The sequence below is a fragment of the Belonocnema kinseyi genome, chromosome 8 (genome assembly GCF_010883055.1).
Source record: "Belonocnema kinseyi isolate 2016_QV_RU_SX_M_011 chromosome 8, B_treatae_v1, whole genome shotgun sequence".
Taxonomy (NCBI): Eukaryota; Metazoa; Arthropoda; class Insecta; order Hymenoptera; family Cynipidae; genus Belonocnema; species Belonocnema kinseyi.
In genome coordinates this window covers 110,460,920-110,482,252 of record NC_046664.1, presented here as the reverse complement: position 1 = coordinate 110,482,252, position 21,333 = coordinate 110,460,920, and the positions used below count along the sequence as shown (strand labels likewise).

Below are 21,333 nucleotides of genomic sequence, written 5' to 3'. Positions count from 1 at the left end.
AAGAATATTATTTAATTAAAGTAATTTTCCAATTATTTACGACATGCCACTGGTCATAATTCAAATCGGATTTAATGTTAATAACATAGAATGAAGTCAAATCCAAAAAATACGGATTTCCGTAATTCTCTTTAAAAGAGCTCCTTATAGTGACTCGAAGAGCTCAAGAAAAAGTCCACGACCCAGAGACTGGCACTTTTATACATGCAAAGAGGTCGTTTTTATGAAAGAAGTCGTAGCTATAAAACCGCTTCTGCGGACACTAAAAGGCGAAGTAACGTCAGGCAAAAACGGTGAATGTGAAAGAAGCTCGCTTCCCAGTCCTTTTGACACACCTATCATTTTTTTTAAATTAATGAAAAATTTCCGCCACAGTATTTTTATATTACAGTCCATAATAAATTTCAGCGCCAAGCTTTAATATCCCATATCTGACGTGCAGTATTTAATTATCAAAATTTGATATTAACAGAAATGTTCTCCAAGGATTTAAAATTAAAGGAATTAAATTTCTGAGTTAAAATGAAAATTACGCTTCTCTTTTTTAATTTCATTAGTTTTATTTCTTATTTTTTCTGATTCCTAAACCCGAGTGTATGCAATTAAAAAATCAAAACGGTCGATCTAAGTCAAACTTAAGGAAAGTGATCTGATAATAGATAGTAATTTATATTGGGAAGCAATTTTTTATTTGGATAAATATTTACTGAAGTGTAACGGTTGCAAATATTAGGATTTTTTGAATCTCGTCTATTTTTGCCATTTTTAAATCTTCTAATGGCAGTAAACAAATTTCGTTTATTGATCATAAAGATTTAAAAAAAAAAAATATATTTGACGTTCAAAATGAATTCAAAAACAAGTTTGACTTTTTTGGAAAAAGGCATATTTAAAAAAAATATCACGTGCGTCCTAAACTACGACGCAAGACAGATTTATGTGTAAAAATCTTCGGTACACGTGAATAACTTTCACTTTTCCATCCACATATCAATATGCACAAGAACACTATACGAAGTCGACAGAAACCTTGGGTTACAATTTCGAGCCATGGTTTCACTTAACTCAGGCGCGACACCCCAAATCACGGTCTAAGATGTTTACACATCAAAAAATGTATCTCAAAAGAAAGCTCAGATTTTTTTCCTTTGAGGACATGTGACACAGTCAAACACCTATATTACAGCCCTTACGTTATCAGCTCACTAAATTTTTTTTTGGTCTGGAAGAACATTTTTTGACTGAAACTTTAGAAAATGTTTTAGAAGACCATAAACTACTGTAATGTACTTCATTTGAGTAGGAATTTCGTTAAAAATCATTTCAAAAGAAATTAAAGCTAAGACCATTTTTTGACATATTTTCTTTTAACCTTGAAAATTCTTTAACCTGAGACATTTTTTATATTTAAAATACCTGCGAGATGTAAAAAAAACGTACATAAACGTAATTTACTGTCAGCTGTTGCATTTCTCGAAGTTTGAGGCCTATATGTTACATATAAAAAAAGTTCTTAGCTCCAAAAAATTTCAAGGTTACAAAGAAAATATGTCAAAAAATGGTCCCAGCTTTCATTTATTTGAAAATAATTTGTAACGAAATTCCTACTGAAATAAAGTACATAAAAGTACTTTATGGTCTTCTGAAACATTTTCCAAAGTTTCTTTCCGATATTTTATTTATATGAAAAGTTCTTAAGTTTAAAGTATATTCAGTAAACTGCAAAAGTAAAGTCGGTTATATAAGTATTTGAGTGTATTACATGCGTTTAAGAGCTTTAAGTCTAAAAAGTGGGATTTGTATTTTTTATTCATAAAAAAAACTGATGAGTGGTTTTTGAGATTAGACCATACCATTTATTTTTTTGGCGACATGTAACTCTTCTAATGGCGATATACAAATTTGTATCTAGTATTTGTATTCGCTGCGCTGCAATATGCCATCTATTTTTTAAACGTAGCTAAAATGAGAACTCGCGAAACCAGGAAGAATTTGTAAGATACATTTTATTTTGTGCTGAAAAACAATTTTACTAATCTTTTCCATATTTTAAAACAATTAGTGATGAGAAAAAAAGAAAGTAAAGCATAGGAAAACACGTTTCATGTTAAAATTGTTTTAGTCAACAACAACAAACAATTATTTTATTATATGTCAAGCAAGGTTCAACACATTATGAGCTTCAATTATATAGAAAAAAACTTTGCGTTCACTAAAGTTGCGGCTGAAATAAAAGTTGGTATCATTTAGAACTTGAGCTCCAATAGATACCTGTAAAGAGCCAAAAGGGTTCGCTTAGAGCCCTCTTGAGAGGAACATGAAGACGCATTCACCAAAAACGCAAAAACCAAATTCGATTGCATGTGTGCTTTAAGGTGAATATTTTTTTATTAATTAAACATCATATTTTTGGTTCCAAAGGGGTTGCAACAAAAATTAACCCTACTTGCTGAAAAGGACTCCAAAACAATGAATGAGCTTTAAATAATATCACACTTGGGGTCCAGAGGATCTTAATTGTACTTGAGCCTATTTCTAAAGAACCTATTTTTCGCTTTGCCCACTTGGATAGAAATAAAGTTAATACTCTGTTAAAAAACCAATTAGAACCACACACAAAACTGAATAAGTATTCGAATAGAATTCGCTAAACGGTCGAGTGTAAGGTAATACTGAATACCGAATATATTCCGCATATAATCGGATAAGATTATTAGGGATAAGAGCTAGACATCGAAACCGTGAACTACCCCTGGCGGAAAGAAAGAACGGAAAGGATACTCTACGACGTATCCTTATAGCCACCTCATCTCTGCTTATAGTATCCACATAGTATCCCTTCCGTATCATGCAACAAAAACTAAAAAAAAAAGTAGAAAAAAAAACTAAAAAAAAACAGTAAGATGAACCTTTAATTTATTGCAATTTTGATTCTACGTTAAATTTTTAGTGAGAAGGTCACGGAATAATCGTTAAAAATTTTTAAAAATACAATACTTGTCATTAACATTGGCTGAAGCGACTTCAAACGCATTTTCTTTCAGTAGCAGCATACTACTTAAGCGACTACGGATGCGCTCGAAGTAGCCTTCAGCAGAAGTTATGACATTTTTAAAGATTTTTAACGCTGCTAAAAAAACTATTGCAATTACCTTGTGAAATTTGAATGGCAAATTCAAAGTATAATCCGAATTGTAACAAGTTAAGTGCCAATTTTGCTGTTTTTAAGTTATTTTTATTTAAAATAGTCAATAAAAATCGAAAAATATACTTTGACGAAAATCCATAAATATAATATTTAAACGTGATGAAATATTACAAACTATTTCATTTTTTAGTATGTTGTTCAAAATTAATTAGAGAATAAGAATGAATCATAAATTTTGATGGTCAATGACTTCAAGCAACTCATATGATTACCCATAAGTGCCATCTTTGAATTTTACGTTATATTGTGATTTATTAACGCCTATTGAATCTTTTTGCTTGAGTCAGCAGTTCTAGGAAGACCGAGAACGGGTGGCTGGAAGCGAAATTTTGGTGTAATCATTATTCGATCATTTAAGAATACTGAGTCATATTCTAACGAATTATAAATAGTTTCAACAATTTGAATTTGGTTAAACAATTTATTTTTTCAGTTAAGTTGCGAAATGAACGTGTTTTCTAGATTTTATGAGTTCTTTAATCAATGAAAATAATACGATTATTTGTTTTAATAATTTTACAATTATTTAAATAATGCGTGTTTGTTCAAGTATATAATTTACCTAAAAAAGAGAAGAAATATTTCATCTATATACTTGAACAAAAATGCATTGTTTAAATATTTGTAAAATTATTTTAAAAGATTGTTCTATTGTTATCATTGATTAAAGAACTCATAACGTGTAGAAAATTCGTTTATTTTGAAACTTCCCTAAACAATAAATTGTTTACACAAATTAAAATTGTTAAAAAAATTGAAAAATAATTAACATATAACTCAGTATTTTTAAATGACCGCTTATTAATGATTATTTGTTTAAAATTCAAGAAGCGTTGATAAAGCGCATTATTATGTAAAATATACGATTTATTCTTATTCTATGATAAATAAAAAAAAACTGGGGGGTGAGACTAAAGAAATTCGAAAAGTAACAAATAAGGACAACCCTAACACTGCACGGTCCAAATCCCGGAGAAAACCGGATTAAAAGTCGGACAAAAAACCCATAACCGTTCGCTAAATTCTTTTCGGTATTTGAATACGAATATTAAAATAATTAATTTATAAGAAGAATAAAGCTTTCTTTTTTCACGCCTGGGAAATTTTATAAATTTAGATAAGAGAATCTAATAAATACCGCATCTTCCAGACTAATAGTTGAAATTTATTTGAAAAGCAAAATTGAATCGATTATGTTTCGGAAACTCAGCTGGTTCTCCTAATCAGATCTGTATAAAAAGCGTATTAAAATGCTTCTTATAAATTGAATTTACATGGATTGGCGATTATTGCGTCTTTTATTCTCATTTTGAAATATGTTTCTGTCGTACATTGTTGAAAACTTTAGCCCTGAGGCCGTTCCTACTGTAATGGACTGGATAAACATGTATATTCTGTTTATAACATTATATCGCTTTGTTCTTATAATTTTAATACGTTTTTTATACATATCAAATGACGGAAACCAGATGCATTTCCGAAACGTCATCTATTCGATTTTTCTAGTTAAATAAATCTCAACTATTAGCCTGGAAAATGTCATATTTATTAGGTTCTCTTACCTGAATTTATAAAATGATTAATATATTTATAGTTGACCTCCTCTTCAAATAAAGAAGAGTTTGATTAAAATGTTCTATACGAATTTTCCACAAATTTTTTTCTGGGAGACTCGGGTAGTACTTTTACTTGTGGTTTATAAAATAAAGAGGGAACATTTTATTTGCTTCGCTTTCGCGGGAAAATGCAAATGTCCGTGGCGACAGAAATTGAAACAATCCGCCAATTAGAATCGTCGACATGACGGGATTATGGAGATTTTCATGCGGATAGGCGGACAGACTGGCAGCTGGCGTTCGCTTAATTCAATCCCCGAGTTGTCTTATGAATCGTAAACCGCACTGTGAAACTGAAACTCTAACCCAGTAGTCAGTTTGCTTTCCATAGGATAATAGCAATCCGCCAAGTTCCACTTTTAGATTCTATCACCAATATATAATTTTCTGTATTAATCCCATACTCAATTAACATTCTAACTATGGAATAAATCAATTATAAATATTCTCTTACTAATTTTATAGAAACACAGCTTTCTCGAATTTTCAATGTTTTTGTCTGGTTCTTTCTTAAATACTTACTGTAATATGTATTATATATGGATCATTCTTTGTCAGATTTACAACTAAATTTTTTTTTTATAATTTTGTTTTCCCTTACTCGTGAAAGGAAAACAAATGACACGTATTTTTTTATTTCACTCTGATATGAAGAACTTCTGAAACGTCGATTTTTTTATTTTTCGACCCAAAAAATCGGTTCTTTTTCAAATGTGATTTTAAAATCAAGAGTAACAATTCAAGATTTTCCATCCAAAGCGGCCGCTAAAATTTTAAGAATTTCAATAAATTGACGAATGAGAAATTTAATAAATTGACGGGTTTCCATGACTCAGCATACTAGAGTTTTTTTTCGGAATTCTGATGATAAATTTACAGCTGAATTAAAAAATTCGAACTTTTTGATTCAAACTGGCGACCAAATTTTGAAAAAAATTATTATATTCAGGGATCGGAACCTTTTAGCTTCGTTCCAGTAATAAGGATTCGGTCCGAACCGAAACCTTTAAAAAATATCAAAGGTTCGGTTGGAAACAGGCTTCGGCCGAAACTCTAACATAAGTTCTAAGTGGACCTAACCCTTTAAAATAGTGGTTTCGATTCCTGATTATACTAACCGGTTTCCGTGAGTCTCAGTCTTATGAGTTTTTTTTTATCAAATATTGAAAAAGTTCCTGAAATTATGTACGAAAATTTATGTGGAACAATTTGTTTTTGCGATTCGCAACAAAAAGGTAAATGTCAGTAAATTTATTGTTCAAATTTCATATTTATTTATTTAGCATTGAATACCGAAATCTTTTAGCCCTTAACATATTTCGAGATTGACGTTTACACTTATTGCTTAAACATTATAAAAATTCTGGAATTTCTGAAATTTTTAAGCAGTAAGTGTGAACGTAAATGTCTAAATATGTTAAAGGTTAAAAGATTTCCGTATTTAATGTTAAATAAATAAATATAAAGTTTAAGCAATAGATTTATTGACGCTTACTTTTTTATTGCGAATCACGAAGCCACATTTGTACAAATTAATTATCTTACATAGTTTCAGCAAAGTGTGATGATTATGAAAATCCACAGTTTTTGACAATTGGCACCAAATTTTGCACACATATTCTTTGGGCTCCCAGGCAGGTCGTAAGAATATTGAAGGACGATGTAGTGGGGAGGGGTAAAGTTTTAGAAATATATGAAATCAAGTGGCCTAAAACTTATTATGTTTATGAAAATCCTCAGTTTTTGAAAATTGGTACCAAATTTTGCACAGATATTCTTTGAGTTTCCTGGAAGGTCGCATGATTATGGGGGAAGGGGGATATGTACAATCGGCAGCAACTTGTTCACGCATTTCCTTTGGGCTCTTGGACAGGTCGTCAGAGTATTCGGGAATGATGGAGTGGGGGGGGGCACAGTTTTTGAAATATATGAATTCAAGTAGCCTAAAACGTATAATGCTTATGAAAATGCACGATTTTTAACGATTGGCACCAAATTTTGCACACAAATTCTTTGGGCTTCCAGACAGGTCAAAAGAGTATGAGGGGGATAGCAGGGATAAATATAGGGTGGGGGGCACAACCGCAGTTTTTGAACATTCAGCATCATATTTTTCACACCTATTTTTTGGCCTCTCGGACAGGTTGCAAGAATATTGGGGGATAAAGGAGTGCTGGGTGCACAGTTTTTGATACATTTTAACTCAAGTGGCCTACAATTTATGATCTTTACGAAAATCCAGATTTTTACAATTAGCACAAAATTTTGCACACATATGAACAATCGGCAGCAACTTTTTCACGCATTTCCTTCGGGCTAACGGGCAGACCATAATAGAATTTAGTGGGAAGATGGAATGGGAAGGGGGAAGTTTTTTAATTATAGTATATAAATGTCAAATTTTTAAAGTTTTTTGCAAGTTATGTTGGAATTTTACAACTGATTTTAAAATTCTAAATACTGAACTCGATGACTCGCGTACAAGATTTATAATTGAAAACAATGAACATTTTCTGTATTTAAGTATGTTCTCGGAGTCTTTTCAAAGTTTAGTTCAAATTTCACAATAGACTTCGCCTATTTCGAACACAAATTCTGCGCCTTGAGTACGAGTTTTATGATTTAAAATTCTAAAACGCCTTTTTCATGTTATATTTTTCAGTTTTTAATTCTTTTTTACATTCTCATCAGAGAAGGTATTAGATTTATGTAAAATTTGACCTCCCGCCCCCCAGTTTTGGTCAAATGTCGACGATTTTAGACCCGCTGAATCCGAAAAACAGGTTTTTACGCATGTGTCTATCTGTATGTATTCAGTATGTATGTCTGTATATATGTCTGTGGACACGATGACTTTAAAAAAAATCAATCTATTAGATTGGCCTTTGGTACAATTGTTTAGTGTACTATAGTTCAAGTTCGTTAGACAGCCATTTTGGATAAAAATTCAAAATGTGGGGACATTTTGAAAATTTTTGAGACCATCTTTTTCAAAATTCAACAATTCCAAAATTCCAATTTTGACAGCATACAAAAAAATTTTTAATCCAAAAAGTACATTTTTCGGCCAAAGTTTGCAAAATTCGGTTAAAAGATGAGAGAATAAAAATTGAGCATTTAAAAAAGATCTGCAAATTTGTAATTAACCACTTTTCGATAGGATGCGTAGTTTTGATTTTAATTATGAGAAACATCATAAACAGGAAAAAAAACTGCCCGCTGCGTGGGCAGATTCTTAACAAGACTTTTGTCTTTTGATTTCTTTTTCATCACGTGTGTTGTGTTTCAAAAAATTAAATTTTTTATGTTTTTAATGCTATTTTCTTACGATTAAAGCTAAAAACAGAACTATCAAAAAATTATTCATGAAAAATTTATGAATGAATGCTTGTCTGTCTGTGAGCATGATAACTTTTGAAAAAATAATTCTATCATATTGGCCTCTGGTACACTCTTTTAGTTTCCTAAACTGAAGGTCAAGTTTTTTAGCCAGTTATTTTTGATATAAAATTCAAAAAGTGAGCGCATTTTGAACACTTTTGAGACCACTTTTTTCAAAATTCAAAAATTTTCTATACGGGTGTTTATAGTATTCAAAAATTTAAACAATTTATCCTGATGACTTTTTTCATAAAAACAAAGATTTCGAGCGATAAAGTATTTACAAAATAATAAAAAACACACGAAAATGAATCTTTTAAGCCAAATAACTGAAACACGGTATGGCTGCTCAGTAGACCGTATGTGTAAAGTTTAAATCATAAAAAATATTAGAAATAAGCAAATTCAGTTTATGGAAAAACGATTAAATTTGCAATAAAATGTTTAACAACAAATTTTTTTAAAGAATTCGCATTTTTTCAAACTGGATAATAAAAGTACGTCTGTTTCAATACAAACGTAAGTTATGAGTTAAAATAATATACATTTATGGAAATGATAAAAAGTTTTAGGGATAAACTCAAGTGCGAAGCACGTGATACGTGATGAGAATGTGTTCGTTAAGGCCGAAGGAGCTTTAACAGAAGAGAATTCACAATTGCCAAACGACTGTTGTCGATGCTTTCACCTTTAGTTTTGAAAAGACCATGCACAAAGAGCGAGCGCGTAGTGCGAGGTAAATTCACTATCGAGCGCTAAGCGCGAGAGTAATATATACAAATTTCACAAGTGATTTGGAATTTTCGAAAACTAAATTCGACAACTTAAATACAATTTTTACAATTAAAATTCGAAAAATACAGTTTCGATGTTCTGTATTCAATTTTTTATTTCTATTTCACTTTCTAAGAGTTTTTCCAAGTTTACTTTAAATTTTACTATCCACTTCACATTTTTCAAACCCAAGTTCTACGATAAATACTGAAAATTTTATTTTGATTCCATTCCAGTATTGTACAATCTACAACTTTTATTTCATTTATATTTTGAATTGTTCCAAACCTCCAAGTATCAGGTTTTAAAAAAAATTTGTTGATTTCAAAAGTTTCGAGAACCTGAAACTTTCGAGCAGCTCAAAACTTTCAAGTAGCTCAAAAGTATTTGAATACTCTAAAGTTTCGAGTTCTCGGAGGCATTCGAGTACTTAAAAGTTTCAAGTTCTCGAAGTCATTCGAGTACTCGTAAAGTTTTGAGCTTTCTAGATCTCAATCCGACTTAAATCGAACAGGATCGAGCTCAGCTCGACTCGACTCGGAGCTAATAAACTCGGCTCGACTCGTTCGAACTTCAAGTTTCGAGTTCATTGCACACCCCTGCTAAATATTTAATCATTTTCCAACCTTTGAGATTCCGGAAATAAAAAATGTTAAATGGTGACTAAGTAATTAATGTTGAAATTGTAATTAATTTATTATAAAATGTATTTCTGCTCTAACATTTTTATTTGTATCCAGATAACTTTTGAATACTGAAATCCTCAATCGAGAACCTGAAATTCATAAAGATAGGACCTCAATAGTATTACTGTACAGTTGAAAAAAAATCATAAAACAAAAAAATTTCTTTTATTCTTTTAATCTAGAGAATTTAATCAATATTTTATTCCAATACCAAACCTTCCAAACTTTCGACTAAGAAAACACATTTTCCTACATTCATTTGTATACGAAATCAATAAAAATATTATATTTTTCCAACGTTTAAATCTAAAACATGAATAAATTTAAGGGACTTTTAAAGAATCGTGGGAGTCTGAGTTATCGGTCGCAGATGAAAATTTTCAAGAGAAGTTTTTTCGCGGCGGATGAACGTCCCAACCGTTTCACAAGAGGATTTCTTGTAGAAAGACCGAAGTTAAAGCCAAGGGGGTGGTTAATGTGGCAAACACTGTATCCGTGTCGATGTACACAAGAAGAGGAATGGGCATTGTTTTGTTCCATTGTTCCCCAAACAAACGGTGTCCACGTTGTTTCGTCAGATATTATGTTCAACCAGACAGGCAGGACGCGCCGGAAATGGACCGCTGTCAGTTTTACTCCTCGCGATAAATATGAGCATGTTTCCTCCCTCTAGCAGCTACCCTTGTTAAAGGAAAAGAGAAAATCAGAATATCGATCTTTGCCTAGTTGAAAATAATGAGATTGTAATTTTAATTGACTGCGTTGCTTAATCTACTAGTTTATTTGATAGAAATAAGGAAATTCCGTTTTGAGTTGGAAATTCATCATTGAATTTATATCATTTAATAATATTTTAAATATAAAATAGTATATTGCACATCAAGGGAGAAAAACCGTGATTTTCACGAGTCCAAGTTTTCGCAAGAGGCAAAAATTTGTTATGCCTGTAAAAGTGGATCTCAAGATAACTCAGAAATTGTGAGTTTAGGTTGTCGTAGTTCGAAGTAATTTTTACCATCTGAGGTCATTTGATTTGTTTTCGAAAGGGCTATAGTTTTTCCCTTGCAAAAAAAATAAAGCTGAATTGTTCAGTCGCAAACTGTGAATCTTCGAACCGCGAAAAACCCATGCATATAAAATTTGAATGTAAGTTTTAAGTCTTCATTTTTTGTTAAGACTCCAAAAAGAAACTATATAAAAAGTCATAAGATTTAGCTATATTGTACTTGGTACAGCATATCTCGTCTTTATATGTAATCTGCCGTTCAAATTAAAAAGATACATTGGTGAAATTTGTATGAAAAATGAGTTTTTGGTATCGTTGGATTCGTAAGAGAAAGTTGCGTCTAGCCTAGGGCGCGCGGGAACGCTCTCGCGCTTCGCCCTCGTTTTCATACGTTTAATGCGTACACTTTAATTACATTTTCTCAAATATCATAAATATTATAACTTAAATAGAAACCTGTGATTTAAACTTCTGAAGAATTACAGCCATTGATTGTACCTGCAATTTTTCGACTTGTTTTTAAAGAAGGATCTCAAAGCACCTATGGCTTTGACGATTGTACATTCTCATTGCGAAACTCGCACTTGGCGCTCGATAATTTTGTGTCCAATTGAAAAACTTCAGCAAGGTTATTTGAAAATCTTGTTCGATTCTAATAAAAACAACACTTTAAACTTACGGATCTCTTAAAAACAAAAATTGCATTTTTTTAAAATGAAGCAATTTTTGGAACTTTTGTGTGATTAAGAAATTTCATAAGAATAGTTTCGAAATACATATATTTTATATCTAGTAGAAATTTGAATTGATATTTCTTAACCCATTAAAAAAAATTTTCTTTCCTTATTTCGAAAATTTTCAAAATATTGGAAGCCGTATAACTTTTTAAAATTTAATCAAATTCAAAAATGTCATTAGGATAATTTGCAAGTCTTTTTTCCGTGTATCAGAAAATTTGACAAAAATTTCTAAAACTCATAAAAAAATTTTATTCAAATTTTAAAAAAGCTTGAACTTTTTTTAATTTTTGTCTAATCGTAAAATTTAACTGAGGTAGTTTCTAAATATATTCGATAGCTAGTGAATAATTCAAATGAAATTTCCTTATCTATCAAAAAAGTATTTTGTTCTATTTTTCTGAATATTTTAAAAATTATATAACTTTTCTCATTCTTATTGAAATTGAAAGTTTTATTTGGATAATTTCTAAAATTTGAAAAAAAATTTCAAATTTTCAAAATGCTCTAAATTTGTTTATTTTACTTGGAAATATCCCCGAGTCGTAATATAGGCCCTACTTTGACGCTTCTAGTGAAGGTATTGTCCCTACTTTGCGGATGTTTATTCTACTAGCTTCTACGTAGCCACTCTTAAAGATATTTTCATTCTATTTTGCTTCTCCTTTAAAGCTCCGTATTCTCCGTAGAATTTTTAAATTTTCTCTTAACGCTCTTAAATTTTAACGCACAAAATATGTGGCGTCGTTGCCTCGACGCCTGCGCCCTCGTGACAAATACTTCGTTGTTTTCTCTTAAATTCCATCATCACAGTTCGTGAAAGCAACAGTCAAATTGGTTTTAAATAATAAATATTAAAGTGATAACATCGAAATGGGTTCAAGAGGAAAGAAGTTTGCCCTAATCTGGTGGCTGCAAGCAAAAGAAAAAGTGCAAACCAGCGCTAAGATTTTAAAGATAATTATAAAAACCCCAGATCCACCCCCCCCCCCCAAAAGGTATCAAACACGCAAGAAGAAACGTCAAAAGAAAAAGGTAAGAAAGATAAAAATCTTTTGTATTGAGCTTTTTCTGTACTAAAAAAAATAACTGCAAATTAGTTACCACAGACTCTGAAGAAATAGATTTTCTTTTCCCGCAATTTTCTTTTGAATTAAAGAATCACGAAATTGAATAATTTCAGCTTCAAAATTTAGAAAATAGGGCAATGTCAAGACCTTCAAAATGGAATATTTTAAGATTAAATCATTGGAAATTATATTTATATTGAAAAGCGTTCAAAATTAAATAATTAAAACAACGTATTTCCCTCTCGAGAAATTCTGCGATTTCAAGTGTAGGTCTCTGCTGATTTCAAATGGATTCGATCAGCGATGATTGTTTTTCGTACGTTATTCTCTGAAAAACCGACTTTGATTACAGTTGACTTGTAACCACTCTTCATAAGATCACCGATGTTTATAAATATATACCAAAGATTTTGTAGTAATATTTACTTAAAATAATAAATTGTTTCCCCAAATGTCATATTTTTAAACCAATATATTTCTTAATGCCGAGGGGTCGATCACTCCAATATTCCTGATAACTAAATATTCCTATACACGTATTCTTTCAATATTCTTGGTATCCTGGTTATTCTTGCTAATCTCAGATTTTTTTGATATTTCAAAATATTCCGAAATATCCCGAAATATTCTGAAATATTCTGACATATCCTCAATTTCCCTTTGCGCTCTACACGTTTTCAAAGATTCCAAATTATTTACAATGATTCTAAAAAATGTCAAGAAGTTCCAAAAAAGTTTATGTATTATTGTGTTATTATAAAATATGTTCAAGTGTTTAAAAGGATTTAACCATTCTTTTGAATTAAAAAAGATTAAAGTTTATAAATAAATTTCAAAAGATTTCAAGTAATTTTTAAGAATTTCAAAATATTTTAGAAGAATTCCAAAAAGTATAAGAATTTTCAAGAGATTTTAAAGACTTTAAAATACTTTTTATGAGCTTAAAATAGTTTAATTTAATTTTAAATAGTCTAGTTTCAAAATATTGTTATGTATTTAAAGAGATCTTCAGGAGTGTCAAGGGATTTAACGGGAGTTATTTGATTAAAAAGTTTTTCAATTTTATAATCCAATTCCAAAGTTTTGATATTATTTAAAAGAGTTTAAGATATTTTGTATGAACTCAAGGGATTTAAAGTAATTTTAAAGAATTTTTAAGGAATTTAGGTAGAATTTAAATGAGTTTTAAAATTTTAAGGTAATTCTAAAATATGAATAATGTTCTTGAATTATTTAAGGTCTTTTAAATTTTTTGAAATCTTCAGAAATTTTTCGAAATCCTTTAAAATGTATTAAATTTCTTAAAATATATATTGAATTTTTTTTAAATCTTTTAATACATTTTGAAATATTTTTGGATTAAGTTTAAATCTTGAATAAGCACATAAAATATACAATAATAATTTGCAATATTTCTAAAATCTAAAATTCTAGTACATATATTATTATAAGCGTAGCAATATTTTTTACAGAATGAATCACAAACATTTTCAGATGGCCTTGCACAGCTGTAGGTTATATTTCAGATTTTTGTTTGCATACTTCAAGCTAGGCTAGCCGAGAGGTTTTAGGGGTTATGAATGCGAAACTTACAGGATTCGAACCCCCGCGGCGAATACAAACTTACATAGCGTGCGATTATAAATAGTGTAGTGATTATGTCAAAACAATGTAAAACAAAGACGATTTTAACTTTTATTAAACTACCCAGCGTATCCTCTACTATAAGATTAGTTCTATAAAATGTAATGGATATTTTTTTCCGTGTGCAAAATAACTTGAAACATTACGCAAATGTCAGTATGTCTTTTTCTTGCTCCATTTTATTAATTTTTCGTCAATTAATTTTATTCTGTACAGGAAGGTAGAGTGTGGAGCGATTAATTAGAAACAAAAACTAAGCCTCTATTTTGACGCCCCAAATGGAAGATTCGGAAATTTGTGCCCATAAGAGCGCTAAAGTAGGGGCAAAAATCGTATGGCAATATTCTCGACTTTAAAAGCTTAGCCCCTACAAATATTAGCGTAAAGAGTCTCAAAGTAGGGGCTATATTTTGACTCGGGTCTGCTTAACGAACATAACCTTTATTTTGGGAACTTTAAGAGGTGTAAGTATGTTTTGTTCTTGTGTTTCGAGGCTGTGCTCGAGATCTTCCACAAAGACATCGGCCGCAAGTGACTTTGTATTCCTTTGCCTTGTATTTTTAACTTTCCGCGACTAGTAAAAAATCGACAGGTTATTTTCTAATAGTAATTGTTCAAGAAAATAATTGTTTAACGCAAAATATGAAAAGCACATTACCTTTACCTAAATAGTGTTTCTACCCTAGTGCGAATTGATGGAGCTGAATACACGGCCCAGTGTTGGTCCAATTTTGGTAGCCAAAGATCGGCTAAAGATATTGGGCCTAGATATTGAGCTTTTTATATTTGCCGATCCTCCACCAATGCTGGGCCCAGTATCGGCACTTTGTTGCGCCAAGTCTCACTTTTAGTACGGGGAACCATGTTTCACGAGCATCAGCTAAACTCTGGTCCGGTGACGACACATAACTTGGTGAAGTGTCACTTTTACCACGGCAAACTATGTTTTATTTAAGGCGGCACAATGTTGAGCCAGTGCTGGCAGCCTATATTGGCTATTTATATTTGCATCTGCCAGAAGTTCTGGACGTTCAAATGAACGAAATTTTTTACTGCTAGCTTTGAAAACCAGAAAAAGTACTTAAATTATTGTTTATTTATATTGGAAATCATTTCTTATTGAAACAAAATCAACATGCATGTTTTAAATTACAGTTGGAATAATATTTGTGGGTAAAATATGAATGGGTAAAAATATTTCGGTCATTTGAATGTTTGGAACTGCAGATACATTATATTTGCCGATCCTCAACCGATGCTTGGCCTAATATCAGCACTTCATTGCGTTAAGTCTCACTTTTAGTACTGGGAACCATGTTTCATAAGGATCAGCCAAAGTCTGGCTCAGTGACGGCACATTACTGGGCCAAGTGTCACTTTTACCAGGGCAAACCATGTTTTATTTCAATCGGCCCAATTTTGAGCCAGTGCTGGCAGCCTGTATTGACTATTTATAATTGCATATCCTCCATCGATGCTTGGCCCAGCATCAGCACTTTATTTCAACAAGTCTTACTTTTAGCACCTAAAAAACAAATCTTAAACGAAAGATAAAAAATTTTTATTAAAATTGTCAAAGATCCCCGTGCAGAAATTGTCCAACTTATTCCCGAGTTCCGATCTTGGCCCGATCGGATTTTCCACATGTGGCCCCAAGGGGGCAGATGACGTGGCTCGCGTCAGAACCACGTTGGGTCGGGTTAGCTTAGACAAGGTTATGTCAAGTTTTCTGTTATCGTCGTGATATTGTTTTTCTTTCATATAACTTAAAATGCCAAAGGAAATAATAGATTTCGAGTTCGGAATCACAGAATTGATGGTGATATTTCTTATATTCGCAATGGAGGCAAAGGTAAGCTTTAGTTCATTAGAATCAACATCACATTTCATTTTTAGCTTCTGAAGATTTCAAGCTATGTATTCGAAAAACCGTCGTCATTTGGAGCGCAATTACTATTTATGTATATAAAAAAAATTTTCCAGCTTTTTAGAATTTTATATTTTTTTGCTGATATTCTGAAAATAGAGATAACCTTCTACCAAATGTATGGATTTCCGGATTAGTAACATTATAAATTAAATGCTTTTTATATTTTCTAGAACATAACCTCACTTTTTAAATCTCTCTCCACGTGACTCATGTGCATTAGTCAAACAAAAATTATTCCAAAAGAATATTAAGAAGATTAAAAAATATTTACAATTAAAATTCATGTGCGTGTATGTGTAATAACTCTTAATTTGAACATTATTTGTCAAAGCATAATAGTTTTTTTCAGAATACAAACCCTTATCGATAAATTCAAACATTACAGACAGATAATGTAATGTAGTATATTGAAAATGAAATATAATTTATAATGAAATATAATGTTGAATATTCACAAATTCAAGTTTTGTAAAATGCAAAGTTGAAAAAATATTAATATAAAAACTTTTGAAATTTTACTAACTATAGAAATAAAAAATTATAGGGGCCATATATGGTCCAGAACGGGTCCACATTTTGGATGTCCAGATCTGGACCCGGTCCGGTAGGGCGTTACATTTACGATCAGGCGCCAGACAGATTACCCTATCGGGCCCACATTTTTCCCGATCGGGGCCAGACCGGCGCCGCACAAAAATTTTTGCAGTTTAGAGCAGTGATTAGCACTCCCGACTGCTAAGCGATAGATTTAGGTATATAGATGTAGATTCCGATACCCTGTAGCGTTAGAAATTTTATTTGTAATATTGTGTTCAACATGTAATATGTTTATCCAATCTAAACAAGACTATTAATATTCATATTCAAAGTACTCGCAATCAATTAATCATTATTTTTTAAATATCTTTTTTGTTATATCCTTAGACTATAGCAGTAGTCGTTAAAATTAACCAAAATGTTTCAATGAAATTTCAATTCTTAAAATTAATTATAATATTCAAACCATATGCCGTCGTAAAATGATGAATGGATAAAGCAGATGCGTCCTAAAAAAAATTCAATGATTTTTCATCAGTTTTTGAATTAACTCCAGCCTTCAGGATGGTCCGGTATTGATGCCCAGTGGATCGACAATGGCAGCCAAGCCTTGGTTGCCAAGTCAAAGCCATAGTTATCAATCCAGCAATAGCGGGACGATGATAGCTAGGTTTGGTCCAATACTGGTACCCAGTGTTAGGCCGAAAGTGGCAGCCAAACCTTGGCAGCCAAGTGCAGGTCATAGTTATCATTTTGGCATTGGCGCGATAATGGCAGCCGAGCTTCAGCATATATTTTTGCCGATTATGGGCCAATTTTGGGCCGTATGTGACTTCGCACTTGGGTAGATACGCTATTTTTTAAAATTTATTGTTCTTCATTTTTTCAATTTTTTTAGTTGTTTGACGATGAATAGCCGTTTTCTTTAGTTTTTCATGAGCTAAATCTCAACCTGACAACGAAAATGTTCAATAACGTTTGGTTTTTAAGTAAAATTACGTGACTATTATGCACTATTACGAGACTTAATCATTATTACGCACCATTAAGTAATATTACGCCATATTATAAGTTATAATGCGTTATTATGCAAGGAGTGTACAGTCTAATACGAGCAAGTTAATACCTCCTCGAAGCACCTTTAATAGGTATAAGATGTAAGGGAGAATCTTCTCAATTAATTTCGAAGAACAATAGGAGCTCAGACTCATACCCTGATTATTTCTAAGTTCTCTGCCTTGTAACACGTCTTTAGCAGAGAATTTAGGGAACATCATAGCTTGAACTGCATTTGAAAAAGTGCTTTTTATGGGCGAGAAATTAAAATCAAATAATACCATTTTTTTTAAGAAAAAAAAAACATTTGTAGAATTTCCATTTTGTCTCGTACTTATTTAATATTTATTTTTACTTCCAGAACATTATTATAGATACAGGAAAGTGAAGCAAATTCCAGTATTTTTTTAGAATTAAAAAAATGAAGAATGTTTAGTAAAATTCGAAATCATTCTAAAAAATCCCAGAATATTGCAGATAATATTTCACAAGACTGCAGACTCTTAGAAAATGTTAGTTCTACAAATTAATTCGGTGCCTTCTCTTGTAAAAATGCCCACTAGGTTACCAATAGAAACTATTAAGAAACATATAGGATGCAGATAGCTTTCTATATATTCCTTAAGAGCATTTTTATTTGAACTTGGTTTAAAGTGGATTTTATTCGATACTTAAACGGATATGGGGACTAAAATAGATTTGCTAAAAATTTTCAGAGACTATATTAGGTCCTAAAAGAGATGCTTTAAATATGGCTCTAAGATAAACCTATTAAGTTGCGTTTTCCAGTGAATGAAATAAGTCCAAAACTGTTTCTCTAAGAGATTCTATTAGGCATTTTGATGGCAAATGATAATTACATTACTCGGATTAAAAATCAAGGAGACGCCTCGAATGTGGCTCTGACAGGCACCTATTAGGTTCTCTTTTCTCGCGAATAGCACAAGTTCAAAACTGCTTCTTTGAGAGGTTCCATTAGGTATTTTAATGGCAAATCAGAATTAAATTAATCGAAATCAAACTCAAGGTGATGCCTCTAAAGTGGCTCTAACAGACACCTATCAGGTTCTGCTTCCCCGCGAATAGCAAAACTCCAAATCTTTTTTAACTTTTTACCATTGCAAAAAAAAACATTGCGATTACTCCGTGACCTTCGAATGAGAATTTTCACCTATAATCCGAAATTTCCTAATTCAAAAGTTGATTGCACTGTTTTTCTTTTTAGTTTTTGTTGCATGATACGGAAGGGATACTGTGTGGATACTATGAGGATACTCTGTAGTGTATCTTATTTGTTCACTCGGTCCGCTGGGGTAGATTAATCGAAAACTGTGAATTTATGGAGGTGTTTGTATAGCAGAAAATGTTTTTTTTAGTAAAATTATTAAAATGTATTTTAATTGAACTGCTGTTTATTTTTTGTCCATTTTTTTTAAGTTTTCGACCTGTTTAAAGCTATAAAAAAAGTTATTGAGCCCTTTGTGAAATAAGTGGAATTTGATAACATTGAAAACTGCATTTTATGGAAAGTTTTGTATAGCATAAAATTATTTGTTCGTCATTGAGATTATTAACGCATTTTTATACTTGGTTTTCTTAATTATTTATTACTTTTGGATCGTTTTTAAACGTTTTGATTATTTAAGGACCAAAAGTTTCGAGCCTATTCTGAAATAAGTGAAATTCGATTCTTTTTAAAAATATTTTCAAATATTTTTTTAAAACTGCTATTACGCATTAAAAACTGAGTAAGAAAGTATTATAAAATAATTGGATAAATTAAAAACTGTGCGTTTTATGGAGGTTTCTGCATTACAGAATATCGCAGTTGTTTATTACCTTTAGATAGTTTATAAACTTTTTAAATTTTTGAAAAAAAAAACATAATATCAAGCCGTTTCATGATCGAAATTTTGTAAACAAGATCCTTCTGCATCGATAGCGAAATGAGTTAGAGCGCGCAGTAGAATACAAGTTTAGGTAGGATAGGTAGGGTTCGAATCCTCAGCGAGTACGATTGATTTTTCAAAGCGTTTAAGCGTACGATTATAACTGTAAGTTACGAATTCTCGAATTGTGTACTCAAAAACTATAAATAATTTAAGATTATATAATAATAAAATAAGAAAATTTTTTTCGTTGAGAAATCTGACCGATTACAAAACACATCGGATCCTATTTATATCCAGCTCGAAAGTTTCTAAATGTCAGATACAAACCCATATAGAACAGGCGTACAAAACATACTTTCAAATGTTAATACGACTTAATGAAAACCAAACCTATTAAGTGGAAAATACATTCCAATTAGAAACCACATCGAAAACCGATTAGGTAACACTTAGGATCTGATAGATATGCATTGCGAGTACCTAAGACAAAACTCATCGGACCCTAATCATATCCAGTTCGAAAGTATCTAAATGCCAAATAGAAACCCATATAGAACAGGCATACGAAACTACTTTCACTTGGCAATAAGACCTAATAGAAATCAAACCTATTAGGTTTATAATGGTTTTCTATTAGGCAATTTTACAAGAGTTTACTTTAATGCCTTGTAACTCTTGGCCTAACTTTAATTGTTTCCCGCTCTAAGGCAGATTTAAAGGGCAAACATTAAGCTCTAAAGCATCCCTGGTGGGCCGAAGGAAACGAATGGAGCCTCTACAAAGTACCCGTAAAGACCCCATTGGATCCCCAATCGATTCTTTTTTAAAAAACTCGAAAAAAAACACTAAAATCAACTTTTAAATTGTTGAAATTCGGATTCTACGTTAAAATTCCCTATAGAAGGTCACGGAATAATCGAAATATTTAATTTTGCAACGGTAAAAAGTTAAAAAAATATATACATAAGACGTATAACGCCTGTTGACTGCTCCGCTTCAAAAGCATCGCCTGTAAATAGCAGAAAACAGGCGTTATACGTCTTATATTTTTTTAAACTTTTTACCGTTGCAAAATTAAATATTGCGATTATTCCGTGACCTTCTATAGGGAATTTTAACGTAGAATCCGAATTTGAACAATTTAAAAGTTGATTTTCCTGTTTTTTCGACTTTTTTTAAAAAAGGAACCGAGAATGGGGACCCAAAGGGGTCTTTACGGGTACTTTGTAGAGGCTCCGTTCAATTCCTTCGGTCCGTCAGGGATAAGATAATAGGTGGAGACCCTGCGGACTTTACCTAAAAAATCATTAGTCAATAACGTTGCGTCCAACAAGCAACATTTAAAACACTGCATTTTCTATGCATTCCCATTGAATAAAACGCAGCTTAGGTGACCGAACTTATATTCTCAGACTTAGGAGAAGGTTAGGTGATACGTAAAATGTGTGAAAAGTGATTTTATAGATTCAGCAATTATGATTTTTCAATATGAATCCAAAAAGCATACAATGTCTCTAATGCTCTTTCGTCGGACGACATTGTCTTGACTAATCATTATTGAGGTGAAGTCAAAAGAGCGCCAAGAGTTATAAGACATCAAAATAAAGGCACCGAATTAATTTGTAGACCTAATCATTATTAATATCATATTTTAGAACTTTCTAGAACATTTCAAAACATTTAAAAAATATTCTAGAAAATTTCATTACATTTCGGGACATTAGAGAATATTTCGGAATATCATTCAAATATCCAGAACATTCCAGAATTATAGAGTATTTTAGAAACATAGGAGA

The 21,333-nt window shown here is 31.5% G+C and overlaps 1 protein-coding gene across 1 annotated transcript in view; it reads left to right on the top strand.

The window, feature by feature from the left end:
• Nucleotides 1-21,333, top strand: part of LOC117178112 — a 67,821-nt gene that overhangs the window by 13,111 nt on the left and 33,377 nt on the right. The window lies entirely within an intron of this gene.